At 41.7% G+C, this 15,620-nt stretch overlaps 1 protein-coding gene across 4 annotated transcripts in view; it reads right to left on the bottom strand.

The window, feature by feature from the left end:
* GARRE1 (granule associated Rac and RHOG effector 1) overlaps window positions 1-15,620 on the bottom strand; it is a 99,840-nt gene that overhangs the window by 71,843 nt on the left and 12,377 nt on the right. For 2 of the 4 annotated variants that reach the window (XM_084905129.1, XM_084905132.1), the window contains exon 2: window positions 649-703. The exons of 1 other annotated variant lie outside the window; for it this stretch is intronic. The gene's annotated coding sequence lies outside the window, so the exon portion shown is untranslated. Of the gene's footprint in view, window positions 1-648; window positions 704-6,939; window positions 6,963-15,620 lie in introns of those variants that run through there. One more of the 4 variants, XM_084905130.1, reaches the window with a different exon arrangement.

Below are 15,620 nucleotides of genomic sequence, written 5' to 3'. Positions count from 1 at the left end.
CTTAAAAAAAAAAAATTCTTCTGCCCTTGCCAGTGCACAAAGATGTCACGGGTTCGATTCCTAGTCAGGGCACATGCCCTGTTTGCGGCCTTGATCCCCAGTGGGCAGGAGGCAGCTGAGTGATGTTCCTTTCTCACAGAGATGTTTCTTTTTCTCCATCTCTCTAAAAATCAATAAAATGTATATATTTGAAATACAATAAATAAAGTTCTTGTCAATGCTTTTTTACTGTATTTTTAATGGTTCCAACACCCCGTATTTTTCTGCCTGAAGGACTAAAACATGTTTGTATGTCTTACTGTGCGTGAGATTCTCAAACACATAGCAGAAAAGGACACTTCAATAGATGTCACATCTTTTCAACACCACAAAAGTTCTCATATTAAAATTAAGTTCAAAACTTATTACATCATTTAAAATAAAGCATTCCATTCTGCAACCAAAATGATCAGCAATTTCTATTTCAAACAACAACAAAAAGCATGCTACATGAAGTTTAAGTGAAGAGGGTTTTCTTATATCCATAACTGATAAGATATAAAAAGTGGTCATCCTAAGAAAATCTGAAGGACTTCCCTTTGGAGAGTACAGTGGATAAGGTGGCCTTAGGGCAGACTAACTGGGTGAGATCCTGGCTCTGCCACTTACCAGCTATGTGACCTTGGGCAAGTTCTTTAACCTCTCTGTGCCTCAGTTTCATCGCCTGCAAAATAGATATAATAACAGTAGCTACTGTTATTGATTTAAATTTATACATATAAAGAAAGCACTTAGAATCATGTCTAGCACATATGAAGCACTATAGATAAGACCTCATTATTTTATTCCTACACAATAAGGCCTTGCTATCTCTGCTTTTCTGGAATAAAGTTTCTAACAAATAAGAAAGGTCTTGCCGAAACTGGTTTGGCTCAGTGGAGAGAGCGTCGGCCTACGGAGTGAAAGGTCCCGGGTTCGATTCCGGTCAAGGGCATGTACCTTGCTTGCGGGCACATCCCCAGGAGGGGGTGTGCAAGAGGCAGCTGATTGATGTTTCTCTGTCATCGATGTTTCTAACTCCCTATCCCTCTCTCTTCCTCTCTGTAAAAAATCAATAAAATATATTTTTTAAAAAGAAAAAAAGATAGGTCTTGTAACGCCACCCAATCCCTGAACTGAGTCTATGTATGTATCCTAGGACGGGCAACTTCAAGCTTTAGTGAAGTGATAGCTATATTCTGTCAACATAAAGAACAAATTTTAAATCCATTCCAGTTATTGAGCCAACAGACAAAATAGAGTGAAAAGCAGTCTTGTTGATAGCAATGGTATGGCACAAAGTAGCCTCATTTTAAGATGACCAGTTAAATTAATAGTCTCATGCACTTACCTACCCACCCTCTCCAAATCCCAATGACATAATATCAATAGTAAAGACGTTTGAAAAAGGGAATAGCAGCATCCTATCTAATAAAAGAGTAATATGCAAATTAACCACCACTTTGCTATATCCACAAGCCACACCCAACATCCAATCAGAGCAAGTATGAAAATTAACCCCAACCAAAATGGCTGTGGCCACGGAGCAAGCAGGAGGGAGACTTGGGTTTCCTGGGCAATGGAGAAAGACAAGCTTTCTGCCTGCCCTTGCCAGGCTAGGCCTCTACTCAAGGGTACAAAGTTTCAATTATAGAAAATAAATAGCCGAAACCGGTTTGGCTCAGTGGATTGAGCATCGGTCTGAGGACTGAAAAGGTCCCAGGTTCGATTCCGGTCAAGGGCATGCACCTTGGTTTCGGGCACATCCCCAGTAGGGGGTGTGCAAGAGGCAGCTGATCGATGATTCTCTCTCATTGATGTTTCTAACTCTCTATCCCTCCCTCTTCCTCTCTGTAAAAAAATTAATAAATTAAAAATAAATAAATAAATAAATAAATTCCAACAGAAATGGTGGCAGCCACAGAGAGAACAGGAGGCTTGGCTCTGCTGCAGGCTACAAAGTTTCAATTATAGAGGATAAATAAACCCAGATACCAGGGTCTCCACTTGGGTTGGGGGGGGGGGGGGGCGTGGTCGGCCTGCTAACCACTACAGGCCCCTCGCCCAGGCCACCCCACACCCTAAGGAAACCCACAGCCTGACCCGGGACACCCTTCAGGGCAAACCAGCTGACCCCTATCCATGCACCACTATCTAATAAAAGAATAATATGCAGATTGACTATCACTCCAACACATAAGATGGCTGCCCCCATGTGGACACAAGATGGCTACCACAAGATGGCCAGCAGGGGAGGGAAGTTGAGAGGGACCAGGCCTGCAAGGGAGGGCAGTTGTGGGCGATCAGGCCAGCAGGGGAAGGTAGTTGGGAGGAACCAGGCCTGCAAAGGAGGGCAGTTGGGGGTGATCAAGCCTGCAGGGGAGGGCAGTTAGGAGTGACCCGGCCGGCAGAGGAGGTAAGTTGGGGGTGACCTGGCCTGCAGGGAAGGGCAGTTGGGGAGGACCCAGGCCTATAGGTGAGAATAGTTGGGGGACCTGGCCTGCAGGGGAGGGCAGTTAGGGGTGACCAGGCCTGCAGGGGAGGGCAGTTAGGGGCAAACAGGCTGGCAGAGGAGCAGTTAGGCATCAATCAAGCTGGCAGGGGAGTGGTTAGGGTGTGATTAGGTTGGCAGGTTAGGTTAGGGGCAATGAGGAAGGCAGGCAGGCGAGCAGTTGGGAGCCAGCAGTCCTAGATTGTGAGAGGGATATCTGACTGCCCATTTATAAACGAGCATTCGGACATCCCCTGAGGGGTTCCAGATTAGAGAGGGTGCAGGTTGGGCTGAGGGACACCCCCCTCCTGTGCACAAATTTCGTGCACCAGGCCTCTAGTAATAATAAAAAGGGCTGAGGGTCTATTTTAATGCTGAGCATTTTCTAGAAGATGGAGAGAAATACTGGTAAGTTAATCATATGACAAGATACACCAGAGCAGAGCTGGACACTACATGTAGAACATGCAGTCAAAGGTGGGCAGAAAAACAGAGCCTCTTTTCCTGGTAAAGCTGGGTAAATACCCATTTTGAGTGAGCAGGTACAGAAATCAAGAAATAGGTTCATCTACCCAATCTCCTCCATACTTCTCATTCTGATCAATGAATTTGTCAACTTGTCTTGAAAGAACAGGAACTTCTTGTCAATTCCTAGATTATCGGCTCAATTCTTGATTGACAAGGATCGCCAATTAGTGCAAGAAAACCAAAAGGACCAAAAGACAACTAAGATGAAAAGCAGGTCATTACTTTGTTAGCTTAGTGTCTACATATCAATTGAAGGTAATTATAGAGAATATTTACTGAATCCAGGGATTGCATTATGAAATCATTTTAATTATATTTTCTGAAGTACTCAATGTAAATAATTTTTAAAAACATTATTATTTTTTAAATATATTTTATTGATTTTGTACAGAGAGGAAGGGAGAGAGATAGAGTCAGAAACTTCAATGAGAGAGAGTCATCGATCAGCTGCCTCTTGCACCCCCCCCACTGGGATCTGCCCACAACCAAGGTACATGCCCTTGACCGGAATCGAACCTGGGACCCTTCAGTCCCCAAGCCGACGCTCTATCCATTGAGCCAAACCGGTCCCGGCAAAACATTATTTTTTTAAATATATTTTATTGATTTTTCACAGAAAGGAAGGGTGAGGGATAGAAAGCTAGAAACATTGATGAGAGAGAAACATCAACCAGCTGCCTCCTGCACCCCCCCACAGGGGATGTGCCGCAATCAATGTACATGCCCTTGACCGGAATCGAACTCAGGACCCTTCAGTCCGCAGACCGATGCTCTATCCACTGAGCCAAACCGGTTTCGGCTAAAAACATTTTTAAAATTACAAAACCTCTGGCTGGGCAGCGTAGTTGGCTGGAGTGTCTTCCTGTACACCAAAAAGTGTTGTTCCGGTTAGGGCACACACCTGGTTGGGGTGCATATGAGAGATGTTTCTCACTCTTTTTTCCCCACTCTTTTTAATTAAAAAAAAAAAAATTGATTTCAGAGAGGGAGAGGGAGAGACAGACACATCAATGATGAGAGAGAGTCATTGATTGGCTGTCTCCTGCACAGGGATCGAGCTTGTAACCAAAACACGTGCCCTGACCGGGAATTGAACCCTGACCCTCCTGGTTCTTAGGTCGATGCTCAACAACTGAGCCATGCTGGTCGGGCCTTTTCCATTCTTTCTAAAGTCAATAACCATATCCTCGGGTGAGGATTAAAAAAAAAAAATCATATGAGACCCCAGAAAAAACTATTTTAATCCTAGAAAAAGACCTGAAAAGAAGTTCTAACATCTACAAAGAGGTTTAAAAAGAAAAATCAAAAGGAAGCAGAAATCAGGAAAGAATTCTTGGAAATAGGAAATATGATTGCCAAGATGAAAACAAGGAAAGAAATAAAATGGGAGTGGAGTAGGGTATAGGAGATACAAACACAAACACACACACACACACACACACTTGTCTATATTTCTTAAAATGAAGCAACAGAAAAATAAACCAATAGCCAGGACCGGTTTGGCTCAATGGATAGAGCGTCGGCCTGCGGACTGAAAGGTCCTGGGTTCGATTCCGGGCAAGGGCATGTACCTTGGTTGCGGGCACATCCCCAGTAGGGGGTGTGCAAGAGGCAGCTGATCGATGATTCTCTCTCATCGATGTTTCTAACTCTCTATCCCTCTCTCTTCCACTCTGTGAAAAATCAATAAAATATAAAATAAATAAATAAATAAATAAATAAATAAACCAATAAAAATGATTTCCTATGAGGTATAGAAAGAAACAAAAGCAGGAAGGAAGCCATACTTCTCTCAATCTACCTGGCTTCATAGCTTTATTAGAGGCCCGGTGCACATTTGTGCACCAGTGGGATCCCTCAATCTGGCCTGTGGGATTGGGCCAAAACTGGCTCTCCAACACCCACCGGTGGTCCCGGATTATGAGAGGGCACAGGTCAGGTCTATGGACCCAATTGGTATATGACTGAAGTCAGGGAAGGGACTCAGGAGGTTGGCCAACCGGGGAGGGCTCCAGAGCATGTCTGGCCCATCTCACTCAGTCCCGATAGGATGGACCCCAGAATTGGTCAGAGCATCTGTCCCCAGTGGTCAGTGCACGTCATAGTGAGCAGTTGAGTGGCATTAACATATCATTAGCATATTATGCTTTGATTGGTTGAATGGCCAACTGGACATATTAGGCTTTTATTATATAGGATCTTTAGAATCATGTGAATATTGAACATAACTTTTAAAAAGTAAATTTTAAAAATCCCTAAAAACAAACAAACAAGAGAAACCAAGATGGTGGCATAAGATAAACACCTAAACGTAGCCTACCACAACAATTTTAAAATTACAACTGGAAAACAGAGCAGACATTGTCCAGAAACACCAGAAAGCTGGCTGAGTGGAAACTCTACTAACTAGAAAAAAAGAAAAAAGGATGCTGAGCCTCAGGAGCTGTGGAGGTGCGGAGATCCGTGAGCATGGAAAGGGCAGGTGGCTGAATCTGCTGCTGGCTTACTCACGGCGTGTGGAGAGGGCGGGCAGCTAACAGCGTGGCTAGTTTTCTAGTTCAGGAGAAAAACAAAACCTCCCGATTGCACTGATAGCCAGCTCCGGTCGGGGAGAAATTGGACTGTCAGGAAGCAGGCGAAACTCAAGAGCAGCCTTCTCTCAGAGGTGCGCGCATGTGACCAGCAGCCATTGCTGTGGGACTCGAAGAACAGGGCCCTCTTAAGGCAGGGCTGACGGGAAACCAAAGCTTGTCTGCGTCATCATGAGAGTCCGCCCCATCCAAGCTGAGCACAGAAACCCTCCTAGCGATACAATGCTGATTATCACAGCATTTTTCTTGGAGATCAACTCTCCCCAGCGATAATAACAAGCAAGGCTTAACTACAACAAGACTGCTCAAAAAGCCCACAAAGGGCTGCACCAAGAGGATCCACCACAGGTAACTGGGGAGGCTGAGCTACTGGGCCCTGCTAGGACACCTAGCACACAAAGGCACTCCATCAACTCAAGGAAGCAGCTAAAATGTGGAGACAAAGAGGCAGGCCTCAATTGAAGGAAATGAAGGAAAGCAAAAGTCTGGATATAGAGTTCAAAACCACAGTTATAAGGTTTCTCAAGAATTTCCTAGAAAAGACCGATAAATGAGATCCTTCAGGATATGAAAAGGAATCAACTAGAAATTAAGCATTCACTGACTGAAAAAAAGAATATTATACAGAGACCTAAAAGCAGACTAGAGGATCGCAGGAATCAAGTCAAAGATTTGGAATACCAAGAAATTAAAAACACTCCTCTGGAAAAGCAAAAAACAAATAGAATACAAAAAGTTGAAGACAGTGTAAGAAGCCTCTGGGACAACTTCAAGCGAACCAACATCAGAATTATGGGGGTCCCAGAAGATGAGAGGAGAGAGAGCAAGATACTGAAAACCTATTTGAAGAAATAGTGACAGAAAACTTCCCCCACCTGGTGAAAGTAATAAATTTACAAGTCCAGGATGCACACAGAACCCCAAACAAAAGGGATCCAAAGAGGACCACACCAAGACACATCATAATTAAAATTCCAAGAGTAAAAGACAAAGAGAGAATTTTAAAAGCAGCAAGAGAAAAGCAGTTAGTTACTTATAAGAAAGCATCCATATGATTGTCAGCTGATTTTTCAACAGAAACTATGCAGGACAGACGGGAATGGCAAGAAATATTCAAAGTAATGAATAGCAAGAACCTACAACCAAGATTACTCTAGCCAGCAAAGCTATAATTCAGAATTGAAGGGCAGATAAAGAGCTTCACAAAAAAAAAAAAAAAAGTTAGAGGCCGAAACCGGTTTGGCTCAATGGATAGAGCGTCGGCCTGTGGACTGAAAGGTCCCGGGTTCGATTCCGGTCAAGGGCATGTACCTTGGTTGCGGGCACATCTCCAGTAGGGGGTGTGCAAGAGGCAGCTGATCGAGGATTCTCTCTCATCGATGCTTCTAACTCTCTATCCCTCTCACTTCCTCTCTGTAAAAAATCAATAAAATATATTAAAAAAAGGAAAAAAAAAGTTAGAGGAGCTCATCACCGCCAAACCAGATTTATATAAAATGCTGAAAAGTATTCTTTAAGAAGAGGAAGAAGAAGATAATGATAAAAATTATGAACAATTATGTAACTATCAACAAGTGAATCTAAAAACCAAAGGAATAAAAAATCTGATGAACAGTATTAACTTGTGAATATAATAGAATCAGGGGTATAGAAAGGAAGTGGACTGACGATTCTCGGGGAAAAGGAGAATGGGGGGGTGCAGGAAGAGACTGAACAAAAATCGTACACCTATGGATGAGGTCAGTGAGGAGGTAAGGGCAGAGGGTGGGGTAGGAATCTGGTGGAGGGGAGCTACTGGGGGAAAAAAGAGGAACAATTGTAATAATCTGAATAATAAAGATTTATTGTTAAAAAAAAATTACACACACACTCAAAAAAAGAAAAAAACAGACAAATGAACCCAATCTATTTATCAAGAAGATTTCACTGTGAAGTAAAGAGTGTTTTGACTGTACCTCTCTGATGTTATTGTCAACAAAGGAAAAGAGACACAGATATGAAATAAAAATTCTTTAATTATCTGAATTTGAAATATCAGCCTGAAATCATGATATTTTTTTTTCCTTTCCAAAAAATACATACTTTACAGAAAAGACCTAGAATTCACATCCCAATTGCAACAAATGCCCCTAATACGATTTCCCACCAAAAGAAACAGAGTTCGTTACAGTACAGAAATGGCTGATTCTAGATCTCAGGCCAGAAACAAAAAGATAATGCCAAGATCGGTTTGGCTCAGTGGACAGAGCGTCGGCCTGCGGACTGGAAGGTCCCAGGTTCGATTCCGGTCAAGGGCATTTACCTTGGTTGCGGGCACATCCCCAGTGTGTTGTGTGCAGGAGGCAGCTGATTGATGATTCTCTTTCATCGATGTTTCTAACTCTCTATCCCTCTCTCTTCCTCTCTGTAAAAAATCAATAAAATATATAGTTAAAAAAAAAAAAAAAAAAAGATAAGCCCTAGAATTTTTATCTGGCCAGATCCAGGGAATCCATCTTATCTGGTTTGTGTCAAAAGGACCCAGAGTCAACCTGAAGAAAAAGCTCTATAAATGGCCAATTATGAGACAACTTAAGCATAAAAAAGAATAACTTTTCAGGAGAAAAATTCAAAAAATATATAAAAATTAATGAATTTGGACTTGGCAATGATTTCTTGAATATCACACCAAAAGCACAGGAAACAATAGGTTAATTAGACTTCATAAAAATTAAAACTTTTGTACATCAAAGGACACTATCAATTGACTGAAAAGGCAGCTCATAAAATGGGAGAAAATATTTGTAAATCATATATTTAAAAAGGAATCAATATTCAGAATATATAAAGAAGTTCTACAACTCATGATAAAAAAAGCAAAGGCTACTGAGTAAAAAAACCAAACAGTCCAATTGTAAAATGGGTAAAGAACTTTAATAGAGCCCTGACTAGTGTGACTCAGTGGATGGAGTGTCGGCCTGCGGACTGAGGGGTTCTGGTTTTGATTCTGGTCAAGGGCATGTGCCTTGATTTCAGGCACATCCCTGGTTGGGGGGGAGTGCAGGAGGCGGCTGATCAATGTTTCTCTCTCATCAAGGTTTCTGGTTCTCTCTCCTTCTCCCTTCCTCTCTGTAAAAAAACAATTAAGTATATCTTTAAAAAAAAAAAAAAAAAAAAAAAAACTTGAGTAGAAATGTGTCCAAAGAAATAGACAAATAGCCAATAATAACAAGAAAAGATACTTAACATCACTAATCATTAAGGAAATGCCACGTAAAGCCACAATGAGATATCATTTCATATCCATAAAGATAGCTATTATAAAAAGGGGGAAAAACAAGCAGAAAACAACGTTAGCAAGGATATGAAGGAACTAGAATCTGTGCATTGCTGGTGGGAATGTAAAATTGTACAGCCCGTGTGGCAAACAGTATGGCAGTTTCTCAAAAAATTAAACATATAGCCAAAACCAGTTTGGCTCAATGGATAGAGCATCGGCTTGGGGACTGAAAGGTTCCGGGTTCGATCCGGTCAAGGGCATGTACCTTGGTTGCGGGCATATCCCCAGAAGGGGGTGTGCAAGAGGCAGCTGATCGATGACTCTCTCTCATCGATGTTTCTAACTCTCTATGTCTCTCCCTTCCTCTCTGTACAAAATCAATAAAATATATTTTTAAAAAATTAAACATATAAATATCACATAATCCAGCAATTCCAATCCTGAGTATATATACAAAAGAACTGAAAGCAGGAACTTGAACAGTTATTTGTACACCAATTATCACTGCAGAAGTAGCAAAAAGGTGGAACCAAGCCAGATGGACATCGACAATGAACGGATAAACAAAATGTGGTATAACCATACAATGGCCTATTAGCCTAAAAAGGAAGGAAATGCTAATACATGCTTCAGTATGGATGAGCCTATATCCACCTATGTGGCAAGCTATCTCTCTACCTGACAGGCCTTTGGTTTGCCAAAACCTGGCAATAGTTGCAGTATCTGTGCCTTAGGGTGGCTACTTCAAAGCCAAGGCTAGATAACAGGATCATCAAACACACTCAGGCTTGATATGGGTGGAGAGTGCTGGCTATTTCTGTGGGGAGCCCGTCCTTTGTCCTTTTATCTTTTATGTTTACAGCATCTTGCACTACACACACACACACACACACACACACACACACAATTTTTTCTTTTCTCTAGTCAAATATGTTCATCTGTTCTTTTACAGTCTCAGGTTTTGCAACTAAATATAGAACCCTCTGAAGCAGATATACAAAATGGCTAACAAGCACATGTAAAGACGCTCAAAATCATTAGTAATCAGGGAAATGCAAATCAAAACCACAAGATCCCACTTCATAACCTCAAGAATGACTATAATAAAAAAAAACAGACAATAACAAGTATCGACAAGGATGTGGAAAATTTGGAAGCCTGTGGAATGTAAAATGGTGCAGATACTTTGGAAAACAGCCTGGAAGCAGCTTAAAAGGCTAAACATAGCCCTGATCAGGGTTCTCAATGGTTAGAGCATTAGCCCAAGCATCAAAGGGCCTTGGGTTTGATTCTCAGTCAGGGGCACATAGCTGGGTTGCAGCTTTGATCCCGGTGCAGGAGGCAGTCAATCGATGTTCTTCTTCCATCGATGTTTCTCCCTTTCCCCCTTCCACTCTCTCTAATAATCAAAGAAAAAAATAATCCTTGTGAAAGGATTAACAAAACAAAAGGTTAAATATTAAATTACCATATAACCAAGTAATTCCACAACTATGTATATACCCAAGAACAATGAAAAATGTGTTTACTGAAAACTATATGAAAGTTCAGAGCAACAATATTCAAAATAGTGAAAAAAGAGGAAACAACCAAATATCTATCAACAGATAATGAATTAATAAAATGTAATCTAGGCATACTTACTATTCAGGCATAAAAAGGGGAAAAAAGTACTGATACGTGCTATGACATAAATCAGCAGTCGCTAACCAGTGCTCTGTGGACCACTAGTAGTCTGTGAGGTCTGAAAGATTGGTGACCGCTGGTTTAAGGAAACCTTTGCAGCAGTGGTAGCCAACCAGTGGTCCGAGGACCACTGGTGGTCCATGAGGTCCAAAAAGTTGGTGGCTGCTGACATAAATTGAGCTTTGAAAACATCATGTTACCCTAGCTCAGGGGTCCTCAAATTTTTTAAAGTGGGGGCCAGATCACGGTTCCTCAGAGAGCTGGAGGGCCGAACTATATGAACTACTAATTCCTACTGTAACACCTCGGCTGCGCTCACTGCCCAAAAAACCTGGCGGGCCGGATCAGACTCCTCTGCGGGCCGCATGTGGCCCGCGGGCCGTAGTTTGAAGACCCCTGCCTAGCTGGTTTGGCTCAGTGGACAGAGTGTCAGCCTGCAGACTGAAGGGTCCCACCTTCTATTCGAGTCAAGGGCACATGCCAGGGTTGCAGGCTCAATCCCCAGTAGGGGGCGTGTAGGAGTAGCCGATCAATGATTCTCATCACTGATGTTTCTATCTCTCCCTCTCCCTTCCTCTCTGAAATCAATAAAATATATTTAAAAAAAAAGAAAACATCATGCTAAGTGAAGGAAGCCAGACACAAAAGGCCACATATTGTATGATTCCATTAATATGAAATGTCCAGCATAGGCAAATTCATTGAACCAGAAAAATTAATGATTGTGTAGGACTGGGTTGATGGGAAGAATGAGAAATGACTGCTAATGAATATGGTTGTTGTTGTTTTTTTTTAAGTAATGAAATGTTTTGATATTAACTGTAATGATACCGTGTTTCCCTGAAAATAAGACATCCTCCGAAAATAAGACCTACTTACAGGTTTCCTTCTGAGTGAAATATAAAGCATCCCCCAAAAATAAGGCCCCCTTTAGGCTAAACATGAGAGATTTGGTCCACTGATTCTGAAAGAAATGGAGTCACAAGAAATTTACCAGGAAATTCAGGAATTGGATTGTTATGATGATGTTCCAGAAGATGATGACATGATTGTCACTGAATAAATGAGTAAATTCTTGATACTAAAGGATTCACAGTTTGTCTGGTTTGTGTTGACAGCTACCGTACTACCGTATCGTATACAGGTAATAAATTTCCTTTATTTTCATTTAACAATAAATGTGTACCATATTCTTCTTCATTGAAAAATAAGATCCCCTGAAAATAAGACCTAGAGCATCTTTGGGAACAAAAATTAATATAAGACACTGTCTTATTTTCAGGGAAACAGGGTAGTTGTATAACTGTGAATATACTAAAAATCATTGAATTATACATTTTAAATAGATATTGTGGCATGTGAGTTAATTTCAATAAAGCTATTATTTATTTAAAAAAAACACCAACAAATACATAACTATCAACAAGTAAATCTAAAAACCAAGGGAATTATAAAATCTGATGAACAATATGAACTGGTGAATATAATAGAATCAGAGGTATGGAAGAGGAGTGAACTGACGATTCTTGGGGAAAAGGGGAGTGGGGGGTTGTGGGAAGAGACTGAACATAAACTGTGCACCTATGGATGAGGACAATGGGGGTGGGGAAAGGGCAGAGGGTGGGCTGGGAACCTGGTGGAGGGGAGCAATGCGGGGGGGGGGGGAGATGAGGAACATTTGTAATAATATGAACAATAAAGATTTATTTAAAAAAAAAAACATGAAAGACTCCATAAACAATTTTCTCTTCATAGGAAAAAGATACAAAAATTTTTCCTCTCTAGTTCACAACAATGTAAATTTAAATACCTACCCTTGCTAATGTCGAGACACTACAGGAAATTCTTTAGGGAGATTAGTGAAGTTATTGTCTATGAAGTTCAAAGCCCAACCATTTCTATGTTTTTTGGCAGTTCAGGAGGACACAGGCCATATTTAGAAATGCACTCCAGAAAAATGCTTTGAAGACTTTTAGTTTCAACATTCATAAATTAAAAATACCTACCCAGGCAAGAAAAAATGCCTGAAAGATTTAGTTCTCTTTCTCTCTCTTAGGACTCTCCTTTTTTTTTGCTGCTCTTCTATGTTGCCACATTAAAGAATGATATGAAAGGATGGTAGTTCTAGCGCTCCTCCTGCCCCTTTGGCCATTCTTAGTTGCTTCTGAGCCACACACCCCCTCTGACAGACCTGAAGTGCTGAGTGGTTACTCAGAGCTCTAAACTGTGCCCAGTCTGTTTCAACATATTCTCCCTGGGCAGGGTTCCCTAACCCACCTCTCTAAGCCAATCTTTCTCCTGTGCTCCAGATCCCAAATACCCAGATCCCTACTAAACAGGCCTCCACGTCAATATCCAAACCAACTCTCCCCGTCTTTCAGTGGCAGCACCCTTACCTACCTGAACAAGCCAGAAACCTGGAAGTTATCCTCTACTCCTCGCTCACCTTTACATCCAGTTAATCCTTTAGCCATATCCTTCCTGTCTTCTTAATGTCTGTCAGGTCTTTTCCCTTCTACCTTCACTGCCAATCTTCTTGCTTGAATTGCAGAGCGCCTCCCGAGTGATTCCCCAAATGCCTGGACTGCTCCCCTCTGGTTGTTGTGTGGCTGTTCTAGAGTCAATGTAATCATGCCACTCTCCTGTGTAAAATCCATATAGCTCTCCACTACACTTCGCAACTTTCTTACACCACCACTCCCAATCTCTGCCCAACACTGCCCAGTTCTTGCTGTGCCATCGTCCCTCTCGCCATCTACACATTTAGTTCCCTCTGCCTGGAAAGCTCTCCTGGCTCACTCTCACTCCTCCTGGGTATCTAAATCAGACACCACCTCCTCTGGGAAGCCACCCTGACAAAAACTGAGTTAGGAGCAACTCTGTGTGCTATCATAACACCCATTTTGAGGCCCATTTTAGTATTATTTTGCTGTACCATACCGAATCACAACTGCCAGTGACCTTTGTACTTCCTGTCATTCAAGGTATTGAGAATGCTAAGCACACTATAAACATTCAACAGGTATTTGTTGAATGATTAGTTCATTTTTAAAAAATATATTTTATTGATTTTTTACAGAGAAGAAGGGAGAGAGAAAGAGAGCCAGAAACGTCGATGAGAGAGAAACATCGACCAGCTGCCTCCTGCACACCCCCCACCGGGGCCGTGCCTGCAACCAACGCACATGCCCCCGACCGGAATCGAACCCGGGACACCCCAGTCCGCAGACCAATGCTCCACCACTGAGCCAAACCGGTTTTGGCAGTTCATTCTTGATATTATTTAAAGGCTATGTCTATACAGCATTCACACAGTCAGCCTTGTCATTCACAAAGGCAGCAGTTAAATGCTGATAATAAAGTTCTGCTTTATTTAAAAAAAAAAAAAAGCTACTGATGACATATCATGTTCACACAAAGTACTCCTCAGCAAAATGAACCATTCATTAAATGTCTACAATGGAGCTTTAGATGCATAGTCTCATTTTTAATGCTCAACTAGAACTGTAAAAGAAAAACAGCTGACATTAACTAAATGGGAACTAAGGGCCAGGCATGTGCTATCCACTTTACACTTGCTACCAAATTTAATGCTCACAATGACCCTGAGAGGTAGGCGAGGCATCTAAAGAGGTTAAGTGAACTCTTCAAATTCTTGCCTCTTGGATAAGGTAGTAGTCACCAATAGAGCTGGATTTGGGGCCTGGTTGTCTGCCACTAGAGGCTGAGTGCTCTATCACTGTACTATTCCACCTCTGTCAGTCAAACATCTAGCCAAAGAAATTCTGTTTCTCACTCTTAGATGATTTAAATAAAGATGTAGGCTTCTTGGAATTGACATAACATTGAGCTGGAGCAAGGAAAAGTGACCTCTCTTTAGAATATCATACCCATTGCATTGCTGATGATCCCCAAATTCAACTCTCCAGACAAGACCTCTCTTCCCCCCCAAGACAAGACTCACAAAACATCTACTAACATATTCAAATTTACCTAGTCATCCTTCCATCCCCTGCTCCTCCTGCTGTATTTACTGCCAATCTTGAGCCTAAACCTAAGGTGTTATCCTTGTCTTGTTTCCTTACTTTATATCCCTTAAATTCAATCCTGCCAATCTTGTTCACTACAGTTCACAGTTGGATCCTGTTTACCTGTTCTACGCAACTACTCCATAAATGTTAGCTACTGTTATGTTACTACATCCTAAATGCTCCTCGTTCTCTTTTACACCACACTGTTCAGCTTCCAAGGAACTAACTAGCCTTCCAGAACCAGCATTTGAGGCTGAGAATGTCTTTTATGAGGACCAGAAGCCAAACTGCCAGATGCTCAGACCCCAGCTCTTTAAATGAACGCACACAGAACGTATATCTCAAAGCTGGCTGATAGACAAGAACAAAATCTCAGTAGCAAACTAAAAATGTATGAGAATGTCAGACACTGGAATTAGTAACTAACAAATGGCTCCAATCCCAAGGAACCAAACATTCCATTTTATTCCATTTCACACAAGTAGTAAGTCAGCATTCATTCCATTAGCACAGCAATTCTCAATAGTGGAGATGATTACACACACATTTGCATGCCCAGGAGACATTCAGCAATGTCTGAAAACTTCTTTTTTAATCCTCATTTGAGGATATGTTTATTGATCTTGGAGAGAAAAGAAGGGGAGGGGGAGAGGCGCATCAATGTGAAAGAGAAACATCAATCAGTTGTCTCTCACAAGCACCCCGACTGGGGATTGAATCTGTAATCTAGGTTATGTGCCCTGACCAGGAATCTAACTCACAACCTTTTGGTGTAGGGGACAATACTACAACCAACTGAGCCACCTAGCTAGGGCCGAAAATATTTTTTAGTTGTCACAACTGGGGGAGTGCTAGTGGGGAAGGCCAGAAATGCTGCCAAATATCCTACAATGCACAGTACAGCCCCCTGTCCATGGAAAGACAAAGAATTATCCACTCAAAAGGTCAACAGTGCTGCTAATGAGCAACTGCTAAACAAACGCTTTGAGCTCCTTCTATATTCAAGTTACCTAATG

Source organism: Pipistrellus hanaki (genome assembly GCF_964339955.1).
Source record: "Pipistrellus hanaki genome assembly, chromosome: 15".
Taxonomy (NCBI): Eukaryota; Metazoa; Chordata; class Mammalia; order Chiroptera; family Vespertilionidae; genus Pipistrellus; species Pipistrellus hanaki.
Note: the sequence above shows the minus strand (reverse complement) of the source record. Positions and strands in the feature narration are given on the sequence as shown.